The sequence below is a fragment of the Haliotis cracherodii genome, unplaced genomic scaffold, assembly GCF_022045235.1.
Source record: "Haliotis cracherodii isolate W230 unplaced genomic scaffold, xgHalCrac1.p SCAF_13, whole genome shotgun sequence".
Taxonomy (NCBI): domain Eukaryota; kingdom Metazoa; phylum Mollusca; class Gastropoda; order Lepetellida; family Haliotidae; genus Haliotis; species Haliotis cracherodii.
The window spans coordinates 41,015,736-41,032,772 of record NW_027266268.1 but is presented as its reverse complement, the minus strand read 5'-3'; positions in this window follow the sequence as shown (position 1 = coordinate 41,032,772).

Sequence of the window (17,037 nt, the reverse complement as noted above, 5' to 3'; positions counted from 1 at the left end):
TTGAGACAATGTTATAAAATCAGTTGTGTTTTGATAGTGTAATAAACTGAGTGGTGTTGAGACAACGTAATGAACTCAGTGGTGTTGAGACAACGTAATGAACTCAGTGGTGTTGTGACAATGTAATAAACTCAGTGGTGTTGATACAACGTAATCAACTCAGGGGTGTTGAGATAACGTCATACACTCAGTGGTGTTGAGACATCGTCATACACTCAGTGGTGTTGATACAACGTTATAAACTTAGGGGTGTTGAGACAACGTAATCCAATCATTGGTGTTGAGACAACGTTATACACTCAGTGGTGTTAAGACAACGTAATGAACTCAATGGTGTTGAGAGAACGTAATGAACTCAGTGGTGTTGAAACAACGTAATGAACTCAGTGGTGTTGTGACAACGTAATGAACTCAGTGGTGTTGAGACAATGTCATACACTCAGTGGTGTTGAGACATCGTCATACACTCAGTGGTGTTGATACAACGTTATAAACTTAGGGGTGTTGAGACAACGTAATACACTCAGTGGTGTTGAGACAACATGATTCATTCAGTGGTGTTGAGACAATGTAATACACTCGGTGGTTTTGAGAGAACGTACTAAATTCAGTGGTGTTGAGACAATGTAAGAAACTCAGTGGTGTTGAGACAATGTATTAAACTTAGTGGTGTTGAGACAATGTAATAAACTCAGTGGTGTTGAGACAATGTATTAAACTCAGTGGTGTTGAGACAATGTAATAAACTCAGTGGTGTTGAGACAACGTAATGAACTCAGTGGTGTTGAGACAACGTAATGAACTCAGTGGTGTTGAGACAACGTAATGAACTCAGTGGTGTTGTGACAACGTAATGAACTCAGTGGTGTTGAGACAATGTCATACACTCAGTGGTGTTGAGACATCGTCATACACTCAGTGGTGTTGATACAACGTTATAAACTTAGGGGTGTTGAGACAACGTAATACACTCAGTGGTGTTGAGACAACATGATTCATTCAGTTGTGTTGAGACAATGTAATACACTCGGTGGTTTTGAGAGAACGTACTAAATTCAGTGGTGTTGAGACAATGTAAGAAGTGAGTGAGTGAGTGAGTTGGGTTTAAGGCCGCTTTTAACAGTATTCCAGTTATATCACGGCGTGTCAGCTTAATGTGGGAGGAAAGCCCGGAGTGATGCAGGTCTAAGACGGTTACCATTTGGGTGAAACCCACGAGCACGGGTATGGTGCTGACAAATCTAGAAACATAATCGGGGCGAACCGGGATTCGAACCCACAATCATAGGTTTCTGGCGTGTCCAAGGGACGCAACTCTGCACAGCGAATCGCGGCGCTTTAGACGACTGGGCCACCCGTGCCCCCGACAATGTAAGAGACTCAGTGGTGTTGAGACAATGTATTAAACTTAGTGGTGTTGAGACAATGTAATAAACTCAGTGGTGTTGAGACAATGTATTAAACTCAGTGGCGTTGAGACAATGTATTAAACTTAGTGGTGTTGAGACAACGTAATGAACTCAGTGGTGTTGAGACAATGTTATAAACTCAGTGGTGTTGAGACAATGTAATAAACTCAGTAGTGTTGAGACAACGTTATAAACTCAGTGGTGTTGAGACAACGTAATGAACTCAGTGGTGTTGAGACAACGTTATAAACTCAGTGGTGTTGAGACAATGTAATAAACTCAGTGGTGTTGAGACAACGTAATGAACTCAGTTGTGTTGAGACAACGTAATCAGTTTTGGTGCGATAACATATTAAACTCAGTGTTGTTGAGACTTAATCGTGTTGAGAAAATGTTATAAACTCAGTGGTGTTGAGACAGACATGATGAAAGGAAATGATTACCTGTGCAGCTGCTGAGGAATAACATCAATAAGGTGCGTGCAATCTGGAACAAATAGATAATGTATTCACCATATTTACCATAAGGGATCTACAATTGAAAAGAATCATTATGCGTCATATCTTTCACACAAAAAGAAAATGCCTGCCACAAATATTACTTTGTTGCATGGAGCTCATGGTTTGAATTTAAAAAGTCTGGTTTTGCAGCTAAAGCGGAAAAAATATAGCCTCGATAGAAAATCCGAAAGTGAACATCTGAATGTGACCAAACAGCAGACTCCAGGTCATCATGAATCACGGGGACGCTTGTGTCCGAGTGTTTTGACTTTAATAATAGTTCAGGGCAAAACTATACTTTATTACACTACACATGTTGCTTGAGAAAATTTTATTTCTCTTCTGAGATGCCGAATTATGTTTTGTTGGAGCTGATTTCAAAATTAAATTTGTAATGAACTGTGACGTAAATTGAAAATCCTCGAAAAGGGCTAACTGACGCACTTTTCCAACGAATTACCTGCACCCTTATTATGAGGGACATATTTAGTCAGTGTGCGGCTATCCGTGGTCCGATGTACCAATGAGTAGGATTTTTTAAATTTTAAGATTTTAAATAATTTGCCTCAAATTAATCACGTGCCTCCAAACATTACACATGTGCATTGTGGGGTCGAGCTAAGAAATGTAAACAAAGCCAGCCGAAGTTCGGTGTCGCTGGTTATTGAAGGGTTTTCTTGTTGGACGAAACAACATACTTTTTTTGTTTTGGAATTTCAATCAGAGTGAGTGAGTGAGTTGGGTTTAACGCCGCTTTTAACAGTATTCCAGTTATATCGCGGCGTGTCAGCTTAATGTGGGAGGAAAGCCCGAAGTGACGCAGGTCTCAGACGTTTACCACTTCGGTGAAACCCACGAGCACGGGTATGGTGCTGACAAACCTAGAAACATAATCGGGGCGAACAGGGATTCGAACCCACAATCATAGATTTCTGGCGTGTCCAGGGGACGCAACTCTGCACAGCGAATCGCGGCGCCTTAGACGACTGGGCCACCCGTGCCCCCTTCAATCAGAAGTTTGATAGTATCGAAGATCAGTTATGTGTACCTCTCGATGATCATCGTGTTTCAATGTATCTAGGAGTAGTAAAATAATGATAAGTAACATGAATAATATAATTTGTGCATAAGAATACAATATATACTCCTAAAGTAGGGGATCAGGAAATATGAATGTTAATATAAAGTATGTAAATATTTCAACAATTTAAGGAGAAAAAAGGATAATAACTCATTATATGAGTATAATCATATTAGAAATAAATATAATAGTGTATGCAGAGAAAAGAAAGCGAATTTTTTCAAAGAGAAACAGGAAAAACTTGAACATTGTATACGCGATTCTAAAAAAAATTGGGCCACTCTTAAAGGGCTAAATACTAATCGTTATACACAAAACAATATTCCAATTGATGATTGGTTTAACTATTTCAGGGATCTGTTTTCAACTTCTACAGAGAACGAGGAAAGATGTTTTGATATCGACGAATAGAATGCATTTGATGACACTTTTTCTCAGTTAACTTCAGATATTCTTGATTCACCTATAATAAGAAATGAAATCTCAGAAAGCATCGAAAACTTAAAAAGCAATAAAGCAGCTGGTGAAGATAGTTTGATTCCTGATTTTTTTTAATATTCGTCCGAAATGCTCCTCCCCTACCTTGAAATCCTTTTTAACGTTATGCTTGAGAAGACTTATTTTCCAGAAGAGTGGACTTTGGGGATTGTAATACCTTTGCACAAACAGGGATCAACTAATGTCACCAACAACTATAGGGGTATAACTCTTTTGAGTGTTTTCAGTAAGATTTTGACCAGTATTATACACAAACGTTTAGTATTTTGGACAGATTCCTTTAATAAGATATATGAAGCACAAGCCGGTTTCAGGCATGGATACTCTACAACTGATAATGTAATTGTGTTGCAGACACTTGTACAGAGATATTTAGCACGAAAAGGAGAAAAAATGTATGCTATATTTGTTGATTTTGCTAAGGCGTTTGCCTGAATTAACAGAAACATGTGGTGGTCCCTTTGCAAATCTCAAGGTATCAGTACTAAAATTGGTAAATTACTATGTTGCATATATCACAATGTGAAAGTCTGTGATCGAAACAATAACACCTTATCTGATTCCTTCTACTGTAATATTGGGGTTAGGCAAGGATGTATTCTATGTCTATTTCTGTTTTCGTTTTTCATAAATGAACTTTCGATACAAATATCTGAAAATTGTAACGAGGGTATCCAACTCCATCCAGAACTATTAAACTTTTTCTACTCCTTTTTGCTGATGATATAGTTATGTTCTCGGGCACAGTACCTGGACTTCAAAAGTTAATAAATGAACTTGAGTATTATTGTAACAAATGGAAATTGAAGGTCAATATCGATAAAACAAAGGTTATAATTTTCAAAAATGGAGGAAAATTATCAAAACGAGAAAAATGGCTATATAAAGGTGAAAAACTTAAGTATGTAAGAAGTTACAAATATTTGGGGGTGCATTTTACAAATCGACTAACTTGGTCACTGCATTGCAACAACGCCGCACTGCAAGCCAAAAAGGTTTTAATTGGCATTTTACAAAACCTAAAACCCCTTGGAAATATTAGCTATGAAACATTCTCTAAGATTTTCGACACTAAGATCAGTCCTATTCTACACTATGGTGCTGAAGTCTGGGGCCTAGAGAACTATGATACAATAGAGAAGGTACATCTATTTGCGTATAAAAGATTTGTAGGAGTAAATTCCAACACTCCAAATGTTACAGTTTACGGGGAATGTGGGAGATACCCAATGTATATATTTAGTTACATAAAAGTAATAAAATATTGGATAAAATTGCTTAAAATGCCAAATACCAGATTCCCAAAGAAATGCTAGAACATGATGATTCTTTACGATAGCAAAGGTAAAAATAACTGGGCCTCTGGTGTCAAAAAGATACTCCAATCTTTCGGGTATGAGTACATTTGGAGAGAGCAACATGTAACAGTACCAGATCGTTTCATATATGACTTAAGACAAAGGCTAAAAGATGTGTATTTTCAAAAGTTGTACTCTTCACTAGGTTTACACAATAAGTTAAAGCATTACACCTGTTTGAGATCAATCATTCTGACCGAAAAATATCTTTTGGCTATAAATGTTAAGAAATTACGAACAGCACTATCCCGTTTCAGATGTAGTTCTCATCACCTTCTAATAGAAAAAGGTAGACATTTAGCGATACCAAGGGAAAACAGATTGTGTAAATATTGTACTTGCCAAGAGATAGAAGATGAATACAATTTTTTTGCTAGTCTGGCCATTGTATGCAAATATCAGAAAATAATACATACATAAATATTCTTATCTGAATCCTAGAATAGACAATTTTGATATCCTCATTTCATCTCAAAATGAAACAGTCACAAAATATCTTTCAATGTATATATATCATACAATGAACATCAGATCCTCTGCATTATAGATGTGATATTTTGTTACGATATAAGTAATTCCTATTGCACCCATTGCTACTGTATGTATATATGTACTTTAGGCCTATGGCCTTTTCAGTACTTGAAATAAAGATTGATTGATTGATATAAAGTATTAGAAGAAAGATGAGCGTTGTCGACAAACATCCTTTGCTAGGACGTCTGTAAAACGTAACGCCAAAACACAGACGTGGGTATTTTAGCGTTCCTATCAATATCCGTGGACAATTATTTATGCCACTTTTATTCATTCTGCTTATCATACAGTTGTGATTTACTTGATTTCATTCGTTGTTTATGTATGAACTAGCAATGCGTCGTCTCCTTCGCTGAGCGTCTATGGGCGATTGGCATGCTGGAAGCTGGCAGAAGCAAGCCTTCAGAGGCCCACACGTTCAGTGTTTCACAGTATTTGATTAGCAGACTATGGAACAGGCACCAACAAACCCAAAATGTTGACGATCAACCCCATCCAGGGCGTCCCAGGTCAACGACAAAAGTACAAGATCACTTGATCTGAAACCAGGTTCTACGAAATCGAGCTCAAACTGCGATTCAAGTTGCTGCAAACTTTCATCGAGCTCTTGGAGTACGAGCTACGGGTCAGACGATTATGTATCGTCTCCATGCAGCTCATATCCATGCTCGACGGACACGTGTTGTGCTGCCCCTCACAAGTTGTCATTTTGCCAAAAGACGTGGATGGTGTAGAGGTCGTCGAAACTGGGGTAATCGTTGCTGGTCACTTGGCATGATTTCAGATGATTCCCGATTAAGTATGCACTTCCTTGATAGGCGTGGTCGTGTCTAGCGATGACAAAATGAACGCCTGGCCAATTTCATCGTGAGACCTCATGACAGATGTGGCGAATGATCGGTTATGAGGCGACATCCCTATGACTGACCGAAACCCACTCCACATTGTGCAAGCAAGGATAACTGGACAGTTCTATCCGGACGAAGTACTAGCACCCTTAGCTGTCCCGTTTGCAAGGCGTGTGCACTAAATCGTCAATCCCACATCAAGCAGCACATCATACATGACTAGCAAAGAGACCCAAGTATCCCCTACTTTATACATGTCATACTACTATTGTCTTTCAAAGTAACTGTCAGGTAACGCCATGTTTCACAAATTCTCTCTCGGTTTAACGTTATATTTTCTCTGCCAGATTATCACTTTGTCTGACAAATTAAATGTAAGTTGAACGCCATGTTTAGCAAAGTCTCTGTCCGGTTATCGCAATGTCTCACGAAGAAAATGTTAGGTTGACACCATGTTTCACAATACCTCTGTCAGGTTAACGCCATGATTCACAAAGTAACTGTCAGATTAATGCCATGTTTTACACATTAACTGGCAGATTAATGCCATGTTTTACACATTAACTGTAAGATTAATCAGATAAATGCCATGTCTCACAATGTAACTGTCAGGTTAATGCAGTGTTTCACAAAGTCTCTGACAGATTAACGCCATGTTTCACAAAGTAACTATTAGATTAATGCCACGATGTCACTGTCAGTTCACTGTCAGGTTGATACAATGTTTCACAATGTCACTGTCAGGTTGATACAATGTTTCACAATGTCACTGTCAGGTTAATACCATGTTTTACAATGTCAATGTCAACTTAATACCATCTTTCACAATGTTTCTGTCAAGTGAATGCCACATTTCACAATGTCTCTGTCAGGTTAATGCAATGTTTTACATTCTAACTGTCAGGTTAATACCATGTTTTACAATGTCTCTGTCAGTTTAATACCATGTTTCACAATGTCTCTGTCAGTTTAATACCATGCCCCAGAATGTCTCTGTCATGTTATTACCATCTTTCACAATGTCTCTGTCAGGTTAATACAACGTCTCACAATGTAACTGTCAGCTTAATACTATGTTTCGCGGGGCGGTCGGGTAGTCTAGTGGTTTAAGCGTTCGCTCGTCACGCCGAAGACCCGGGTTCGATTCCCAACATAATTACAATGTGTGAAGCCCATTCCTGGTGTCCCCCGCCGTGATATTGCTTGAATATTGCTAAAAGTGTCGTAAAACCATACTCACTCACTCACTATGTTTCGCAACGTCTCTGTCAGGCCAAAACCATGTCTCACAATGTAACTGTCTGGTTAATGCCGTGTTTCACATTATAACTGTCAGGTTAATACCATGTTTCACAATGTCTCTGTCAAGTTAATGCAATGTTTTACATTGGAACTGTTAGCTTAATACTATGTTTCGCAATGTCTCTGTCAGGGTGATAACGTGTCTCACAATGTAACTATCAGGTTAAGGCCGTGTGTCACAATGTCTCTGACCGTTTAATATGCCATGTCTCACAATGTAACTGTATGGTTTATGCCGTGTTTCACAATATAACTGTCAGGTTAATAACTTGTTTGAGAATGCTCTATCAGGTAAATGCAGTGTTTTTCATTGTATCTGTCAGGTTAATACTATGTTACGCAATGTCTCTGTCAGGTTTATGTCGTGTTTCACAATGTCTCTGCCATTTTAATGCCATGTTACAAAATGTAACTGTCAGTTTAATACACACAATATAACTGTCAGGTTAATAACTTGTTTGAGAATGCTCTATCAGGTAAATGCAGTGTTTTTCATTGTATCTGTCAGGTTAATACTATGTTACGCAATGTCTCTGTCAGGTTTATGTCGTGTTTCACAATGTCTCTGCCATTTTAATGCCATGTTACAAAATGTAACTGTCAGTTTAATACACACAATATAACTGTCGGGTTAATACCATGCTTTTATTGTAACTGTCAGGTTAATACCATGGTTTAGAATATAACTGTCAGGTTAACGCCATGTTTTACAATGTTACTGTCAGGTTAATAAAATGTTTTACAATGTAACTGGTTCCTTAAGAAAGCTTACCATGATGGAGTCACGTTGTTTTGAAGACTTTGTGAGAGACAGTGATACATCAGTTAGCCCACGTTGACATCGGTCTGTTGTTGAGAAGGCTGTATTAGAAACGCGAAATCTTCACTCAATGTCGTATATAATTAGTTAGGCATACTTCTCCAAATCAATCCATCTCTCAATTGGGTGACCTATTATCTCTGCTCAGGCAATACAAATGTATGACGCGCTTAACGAGACGATTGCTGCCATGACAATGGCGACATCAAACACAATCAAACACTGTCAATCAGTCCGCGTGATATTGCTACTTGTTTCCCAGTGCATTAAGTAAGACTGAGTAGTGTCCGTGTGTGTGTCGGAGAGTATTGTAAGACTGAATGTTAACGAAGCACTAATCCTTGACAATGGATGTCCCGGCAACGCTGGACGTGTTTACATTCGCTTTACGACTTCGGCTGCTTCCAGAAGGGTTCTTTAAGTATAACTAAAATTACCAACAGACAAATATGTATTCAAATGAGTTGAATGTGTGCCCATGGTCCCTATCTCTTACACTCAGTCTATAGGAAAGTGTTCAATGTCACATAATTATAGTGATCCCAAACGTTTAATATATATATATAGCTACTCACCGCCAGCAGAAAGACGAATACCATACATGTTGGTTGATATATGAAGATATACTCTTATTCAAGAGATATTAGATTGACTCGATGCACAAACGAACATACTGGTATGTTGTGTGAACCAATGCTCTTGAACACATCACATGTGACGTCATAAATCCATGACTCGAGTTGCGCCATTTCTCTGGTGTAGGATTAGCGTGTAAAGTTTGGAAATCACATGCAGCATATCACGATAAGAATACAGACACTGGTAACACTTGACTGATTGTTAGTTTTTTATTAATTTATACGCATTTGAAACATCTCCTCGTAACCTCAAACTTCTCTATATATTTCTATGATTCGCGTTTCTTTCGGCGGGGAGAGACATTATGTAGGTGTTCAATATCTGTTGACAGTTACTATTATATAAACTGACGTCCAAAAGAAACTTTACCAACTGAAAATATAAATTTCAGACAAAGTATAAATTTTTGTTCGATGAAGTCTGTGTATTATCTAAAACACATAACCTAAATACAACAATAGTGTATGCAGAAAATGTTAATCGTCTGTTACATGTTTGCGAGATAACACGCGAAAAGGTGAAAAACACGTGCACCACGGACAACTTCTAATGCACGTGCGGGTAAGGGTATAAAACGATTGCAACGGCAAGTCAGACATCCACAGTGATAAAAAAAAAACACAAAAGAAATGCCACGACTCACAGTCGAACAACGTGAACGAGCCTTGGGTATGGTACAGATGGGAGCCACCCACTCCCATATTGCACGAACCTTCGGTTGCTCCCGTGTTGCCGTTACCAACTTGATGCAACGTTACAGACAGACAGGGCGGGCCGTTGACAGGCCAAGAACAGGCAGAACCAGGGTGACCACGCCACATGATGACCGGTACTTGCGTACCTTGCACCTCCGAAATCGCTTCCTGACACTGACGTCATCGGTGACAAATGCCTTAGGTCACAGGGTTAGTCGACAGACAGTGGCCAGGAGACTCAGGGCTCATGGAATCAGGTCTTTTAGACCATACAGAGGACAGCTATTGACAGCGCAACATCGTCGTCTGCGATTGAGATGGGCCCGGACTGTGCGACGTTGGCAACTATATCTATGTTGAGTTATGTTCCTTCTTATACTGTATCAACATGTTCACTGTGTGTTCAGTCATCGTGTTTCTTCTTATACTACATCAATATGTTCAATGCGTGTTCAGTTATCATGTTTCTTCTTATACTGTATCAACACGTTCAATTCGTGTTCAGTTATGTTCTGTCTTATACTGTATCAACATGTTCACTGTATGTTCAGTCATCATGTTTCTTCTTATACTATATCAATATGTTCAATGCGTGTTCAGTTATCATGTTTCTTCTTATAATATATCTACATGTTCAATGCATGTTCAGATATGTTCCTTCAGTCATCATGTTTCTTCTTATACTTTATTTTCATGTTCAATGCGTGTTCAGTTATCATGTTTCTTCTTATACTATATCAACACGTTCAATGCCTGTTCAGATATGTTCCTTCTTATACCATACCTACATGTGCAATGCGTGTTCAGTCATCATGTTCCTTCTTATACTATATCTACATGTTCCTTCTTATACTATATCTACATGTTCCTTCTTATACTATATCTACATGTTCAATGCGTGTTCAGTCATCATGTTTCTTCTTATACTGTTCAGATATGTTCCTTCTTATACCATACCTACATGTGCAATGCGTGTTCAGTCATCATGTTCCTTCTTATACTATATCTACATGTTCCTTCTTATACTATATCTACATGTTCCTTCTTATACTATATCAACACGTTCAATTCGTGTTCAGTTATGTTCCGTCTTATACTATATCAATATGTTCAATGCTTGTTCAGTTATGTTCCTTCTTATACTATATCTACATGTTCAATGCGTGTTCAGATATGTTCCTTCTTATACTATATCAATATGTTCAATGCGTGTTCAGTTATGTTCCTTCTTATACTATATCTACATGTTCAATGCATGTTCAGATATGTTCCTTCTTAAACTATATCAATATGTTCAATGCGTGTTCAGTTATCATGTTTCTTCTTATACTATATCAACACGTACAATGCCTGTTCAGATATGTTCCTTCTTATACCATATCTACATGTCCAATGCATGTTCAGTCATCATGTTCCTTCTTATACTATATCTACATGTTTCTTCTTATACTATATCTACATGTTCAATGCGTGTTCAGTTATCATGTTTCTTCTTATAATATATCTACATGTTCAATGCATGTTCAGATATGGTCCTTCTTATACTATATAGATATGTTCAATGCGTGTTCAGTCATCATGTTTCTTCTTATACTATATCAACACGTTCAACTTGTGTTCAGTTATGTTCCTTCTTATTATATCAATATGTTCATTGCATGTTCAGTTATCATGTCTCTTCTTTTACTATATCTACATGTTCAATGCATGTTCAATCTTCATGTTTCTTCTTATAATATATCTACATGTTCAATGCATGTTCAGATATGTTCCTTCTGATGCTATATCTCCATGTTCAATGCGTGTTCAGTTTTGTTTCTTCTTATACTATATCTACATGTTCAATGTGTGTTCAGTTATGTTCCTTCTGATAGTATATCTCCATGTTCAATGCGTGTTCAGTTATCATCTTTCTTCTTATAATATATCTACATGTTCAATGCATGTTCAGATATGTTCCTTCTGATGCTATATCTCCATGTTCAATGCGTGTTCAGTATTGTTCCTTCTTATACTATATCTACATGTTCAATGCGTGTTCAGTTATATTTCTTCTTATACTATATATACATATTCAATGCGTGTTCAGTCATCATGTTCCTTGGTATACTTTTTCTACATGTTCAATGCGTGTTCAGTCATCATGTTTCTTCTTATACTGTATTTTCATGTTCAATGCGTGTTCAGTTATCATGTTTCTTCTTATACTATATCAATATGTTCAATGCGTGTTCAGTCATCATGTTTCTTCTTATACTATATCAACACGTTCAATTCGTGTTCAGATATGTTCCGTCTTATACTATATCAATATGTTCAATGCGTGTTCAGTTATGTTCCTTCTTATAATATATCTACATGTTCAATGCGTGTTCAGATATGTTCCTTCTTATAATATATAGATATGTTCAATGCGTGTTCAGTCATCATGTTTCTTCTTATACTATATCAACACGTTCAACTCGTGTTCAGTTATGTTCCTTCTTATGTTATATCAATATGTTCATTGCGTGTTCAGTTATCATGTCTCTTCTTTTACTATATCTACATGTTCAATGCGTGTTCAGATATGTTCCTTCTTATACTATATCTCCATGTTCAATGCGTGTTCAGTTATGTTCCTTCTTATACTATATCTACATGTTCACTGTGTGTTTAGTCATCATGTTGCTTCTTATACTGTATCAACACGTTCAATGCGTGTTCAGTCATCATGTTTCTTCTTATACTATATCAACACGTTCAATGCGTGTTCAGTTATATTTTTTCTTATACTATATATACATATTCAATGTGTGTTCAGTCATCATGTTTCTTCTTATACTGTATTTTCATGTTCAATGCGTGTTCAGTTATCATGTTTCTTCTTATAATATATCTACATGTTCAATGCATGTTCAGATATGTTCCTTCAGTCATCATGTTTCTTCTTATACTTTAATTTCATGTTCAATGCGTGTTCAGTCATCATGTTTCTTCTTATACTATATCAACACGTACAATGCCTGTTCAGATATGTTCCTTCTTATACCATATCTACATGTCCAATGCATGTTCAGTCATCATGTTCCTTCTTATACTATATCTACATGTTTCTTCTTATACTATATCTACATGTTCAATGCGTGTTCAGTTATCATGTTTCTTCTTATAATATATCTACATGTTCAATGCGTGTTCAGATATGTTCCTTCTTATACTATATCAATATGTTCAATGCGTGTTCAGTCATCATGTTTCTTCTTATACTATATCAACACGTTCAATTCGTGTTCAGATATGTTCCGTCTTATACTATATCAATATGTTCAATGCGTGTTCAGTTATGTTCCTTTTTATACTATATCTACATGTTCAATGCGTGTTCAGTTATATTCCTTCTTATACTATATCAATATGTTCAATGCGTGTTCAGTCATCATGTTTCTTCTTATACTATATAAATATGTTCAATGCGTGTTAAGATATGTTCCTTCATATACTATATCTACAAGTTCAATGCGTGTTCAGTTATGTTTCTTCTTACACTATATTAACACGTTTAATGCGTGTTCAGTTATGGGGATGACATTCACGTTGTTTTGTTGAAAGGAATCCTGAACAATTCGAGCAATATGAGACCGGGCGTTGTCATGTTAAAAGGTAATGCCTGGGCCATGACGACGCAAAAACGGTAGAACAACAGGGTCGATGATCTCGTCGCGGTAGCGCTGACCATTGAGATTTCCCTCTAGCACTATCAAACAGTTACTCTGTCTGGCAGTAATCCCACCCATACCATAACGCTGCCGCCCCCGAACCGATCTTCTTCCATGACACAATGATTGACGTAACGTTCACCTCGACGTCGGTACACTCGAATCCGTCAATCGCTGTGGCTGAGGTGAAAACGAGACTCGTCAGTGAATAGAACTTGTCCCCACTGCATGGCCGTCCAGCGTAGACGCTGTCTGCACCACTGTAGGAGTGCTTGACGGTGGTTTCCTGTCAAAATGGGACGTCTGGCGGGTCTTCTGGCGACAATCCCTGCACATCTGAGGCGACGACGTACGGTTTGTGAAGATATTCGTCGAAGGCCAGGGATGCTTATTGCAGTCACTGTTGCTGGCTGGAATAGATTTCGTAGGTGTTTTGTTCGAATCCAGTTGTCTTGTCGATTATTGGTTACGCGTGGCATGCCACTCTAGAATGGTCTCTGACTGCATTCGTCTGTTGAAAACGATGCCATAAACATCAAATGGTGTTTCTGTGGAAGTTAAATTGTCTTGCAACATCTAACAATAGTTATCATTGTGTATAATTCTAAGAATACTACCTCTATTACTTCATAGCCATAAATTCCTGTTTATGCTGAGAACCACACTACAAATATAAAGAGATATTCAACAGACGTCCTCTTCAGTGCCAACATATCTAATAGTTGTGAGGGAAAACCTATCCCTCGTCAGTGACCCCACTGCGCATGCGAAAGGCGGGAAACACCTCACTTCTTTCAACCACAGACTATTATATGGTCTCTGTTTCAACCCATGACCCTCATCAACTAGATGCAGATATTTGGGGAGGTGGGAGGGATTAATTCCTGGTGTAACGAAGGTAGTATTCTTAGAATTATAACAATGATAACTATTGTTAGATAATTCTTGTGAATACCCTACCTCTATTACATCATAGCCAGAATACACCAGAGGGACCGGTGGGATCTGGTATCTAGCATCCATTACATATTTGGCTTTTGTGAAGTGGGAATACAAGGATTGTATACAAAAGGGACCAAACGGTATATGTCTAATGACCTAACTTCAAGGCTGGTCATAGAGAAAACGTCATATTATGAACATAATATACATATATTTACTTACCACAATTGTGATACATCGACATATTATGATGTCGCTTCCGGTGATGACATCACCAGTGACGTCACTTCCGGTTGTCATTCAATGACCTCGTTTGCGATATATGTCTTCTATGATTTCATATCACCTTATGACGTAGTTTCCGTTATGCCATTTTGGATAGTGATATTTCACGTATTTTGACGTTAGTCCGAACGTGAGGTCTCCCATGACGTCACTTCCGGTGGTAGTACATCATACATCCTAGATTATCATTTAGAAACCGTATATCACTTGTATCCTTTCGATCTATGAGTTCAGTGTTGCCACTTGACTGTCTACTATCCAATAGCAAACTAAGTACAAAGGTCAACTTACGCTGAATTCGTGAGGTATTCTGAAATCTTCACCTCCCCGTGTATCCTTGCTTATGTACTTTTCTGACGAGGGTTTGCAAGAGATAGAAAGGCGTTTTCTCTGCTTTCTGTGGGGTTCAGTATCTGTAATGAGGTATCTCAAGGCTCTTTTTGGACAAAGTAATCTGTCCGGATAGTCCACACTTTTACTTACGGCTGGTATCGTATATTGCCTGGCTCCGAGTGGGCCGAAAGTCGATGACTGGTTTTTGGCAATATGATCCGGAAGTGATCTGAACCACACTGATTTCAATATTTGGGTATGAGTTACGGTGGACATGTCAGATAGCATGTAATTCTGATACACGAGCCGCAGTAGCCATGGCTAGGAGCGAAAGACGGTTTTCCTGGAAACTTATAGTAATGTCGCACTACTCATGGGCTCATAAGGTGGTTTCATCAATGCTGACAATACTATAGATAGATCCCATTTTGGAAATATACGTGGTGTTTTAATGTCTTCCAGTGCAAAAGACTTCTTGAGTCGATTCAGTACTGGGTGTGTACCTATTGATAGGCCATCGTGTTGTAATACTGATGCCAGGGCGGATCTATAGCCTTCGATAATGCCATGTTGAAATGTCTTGTCGTTTCTGAGATAGGACAAGAATTCCGCAACTATAGGTATCGTTATCTCCACGTCTAAATAATTATTATTCTCCAGTCGACGAACTATGCTGGTCTCCCATGAGCTTGCCACTCTTTGTGCAGCCGATTAGAGTAACCGGCGGTTTGCATTTTATTAGAGATAATTTTCAAGCGTGGAGGTGGAGATGTCCCATTTCGGTTGTCTCATTAAATCGTGACGTCGGGGCCATGTCGGGGCGATTAGAATTATGACGCAGTCTGTGTCTTCTATTTTCTTCAGAACTCTGTCTAGAAGAATCCATGGGGGAAATGCGTAAGCGAACATTCCTCCCAGTCCACAGAAAAGCGTCGACCTGGAGAGCTAGCGTGTCTGGTACAGGGCTGATGAAGACTGGTAGTTTGTTGTTGAGTGAGTGGGTTTGATTTTACGCATCTTTTAGCAATATTCCAACATCAGAGGACATCAGAAATGGGTTTCATACATTGTACCCATGTCGGGAGAACAACCCGGTTCTTGGGCGTGACGAGGGAACGCTTTAAACCACCAGGTTACCCGCCGTTCCATTTTGTTGTTGAGATATGTGGTGAATAGGTCTAGCTTTGGAGTATTCTATAGTGAGATTATCAACTTGAATATCTCGAGATGTAGTGACCATATGCATTCCGTGGGTACGATCTTGTTTTTCCCGGGATAGGTAATCTGCTAGGATATTCAACTTGCTCGGTTTGCGTCTTGCTTCGATCTTGCAACTCACTGAGTCTATCAAGGCAAATAAACGTGTAGCCTCCTACAACAAAGGCTGAGACTTTGTGCCCCCTGGTGCTTATGTAAGCAACCACGGTCGAGTTGTCTGTAGCAATCTTACTGACGAGTGGTACAGACGATCTAGTCATGCCTCTAGAGCTAGATATATCGCTCTCATTTCTAGGCAGTTGATGTACAACTACTTTTCTTGGGTGGACCATTTTCCCTGTACTATAATATCGACCACATGGGCACCCCAAACTCTCCTGACGTGTCTGTGTAGAGTTGATGTAGAGAGGGGATGGATATGAGAGTGGAATACCGGGCATGACGTTCTGACGAGTTAGCCATCAATGTAGTTCTGAGATTCGAACTGGTGGAGATTGAATGTGTTTCTCGCTCTAGGATTTGGTGGTGTTCATCCAGTTTTGCAGGGGTCATAACTGCAGTCTGCCCCTGTAGGTTCGATCTTGGATGGAGGTGAGCGTGCCTACACGAGCATATGGAATCCAGTTAACGCACGATTTATACCCATTTTTTTCGGTAGTGAAATGCATGAGGCTTGCATTAAAGTCAACTTGTGCATGGAATGTTTTTCTGTAGCATGTACTACAATATTGAAAACCAAACTTTACTTGTTTGAAAAATACACTAAAATATTGGTTTCACAGGAACTTTTGTTGTTGAGTATATATCTACATGTTCAATGCATGTTCAGTTATCATATTACCTCTTATACTAGAGCCATATGAAGGTGATAAATGCA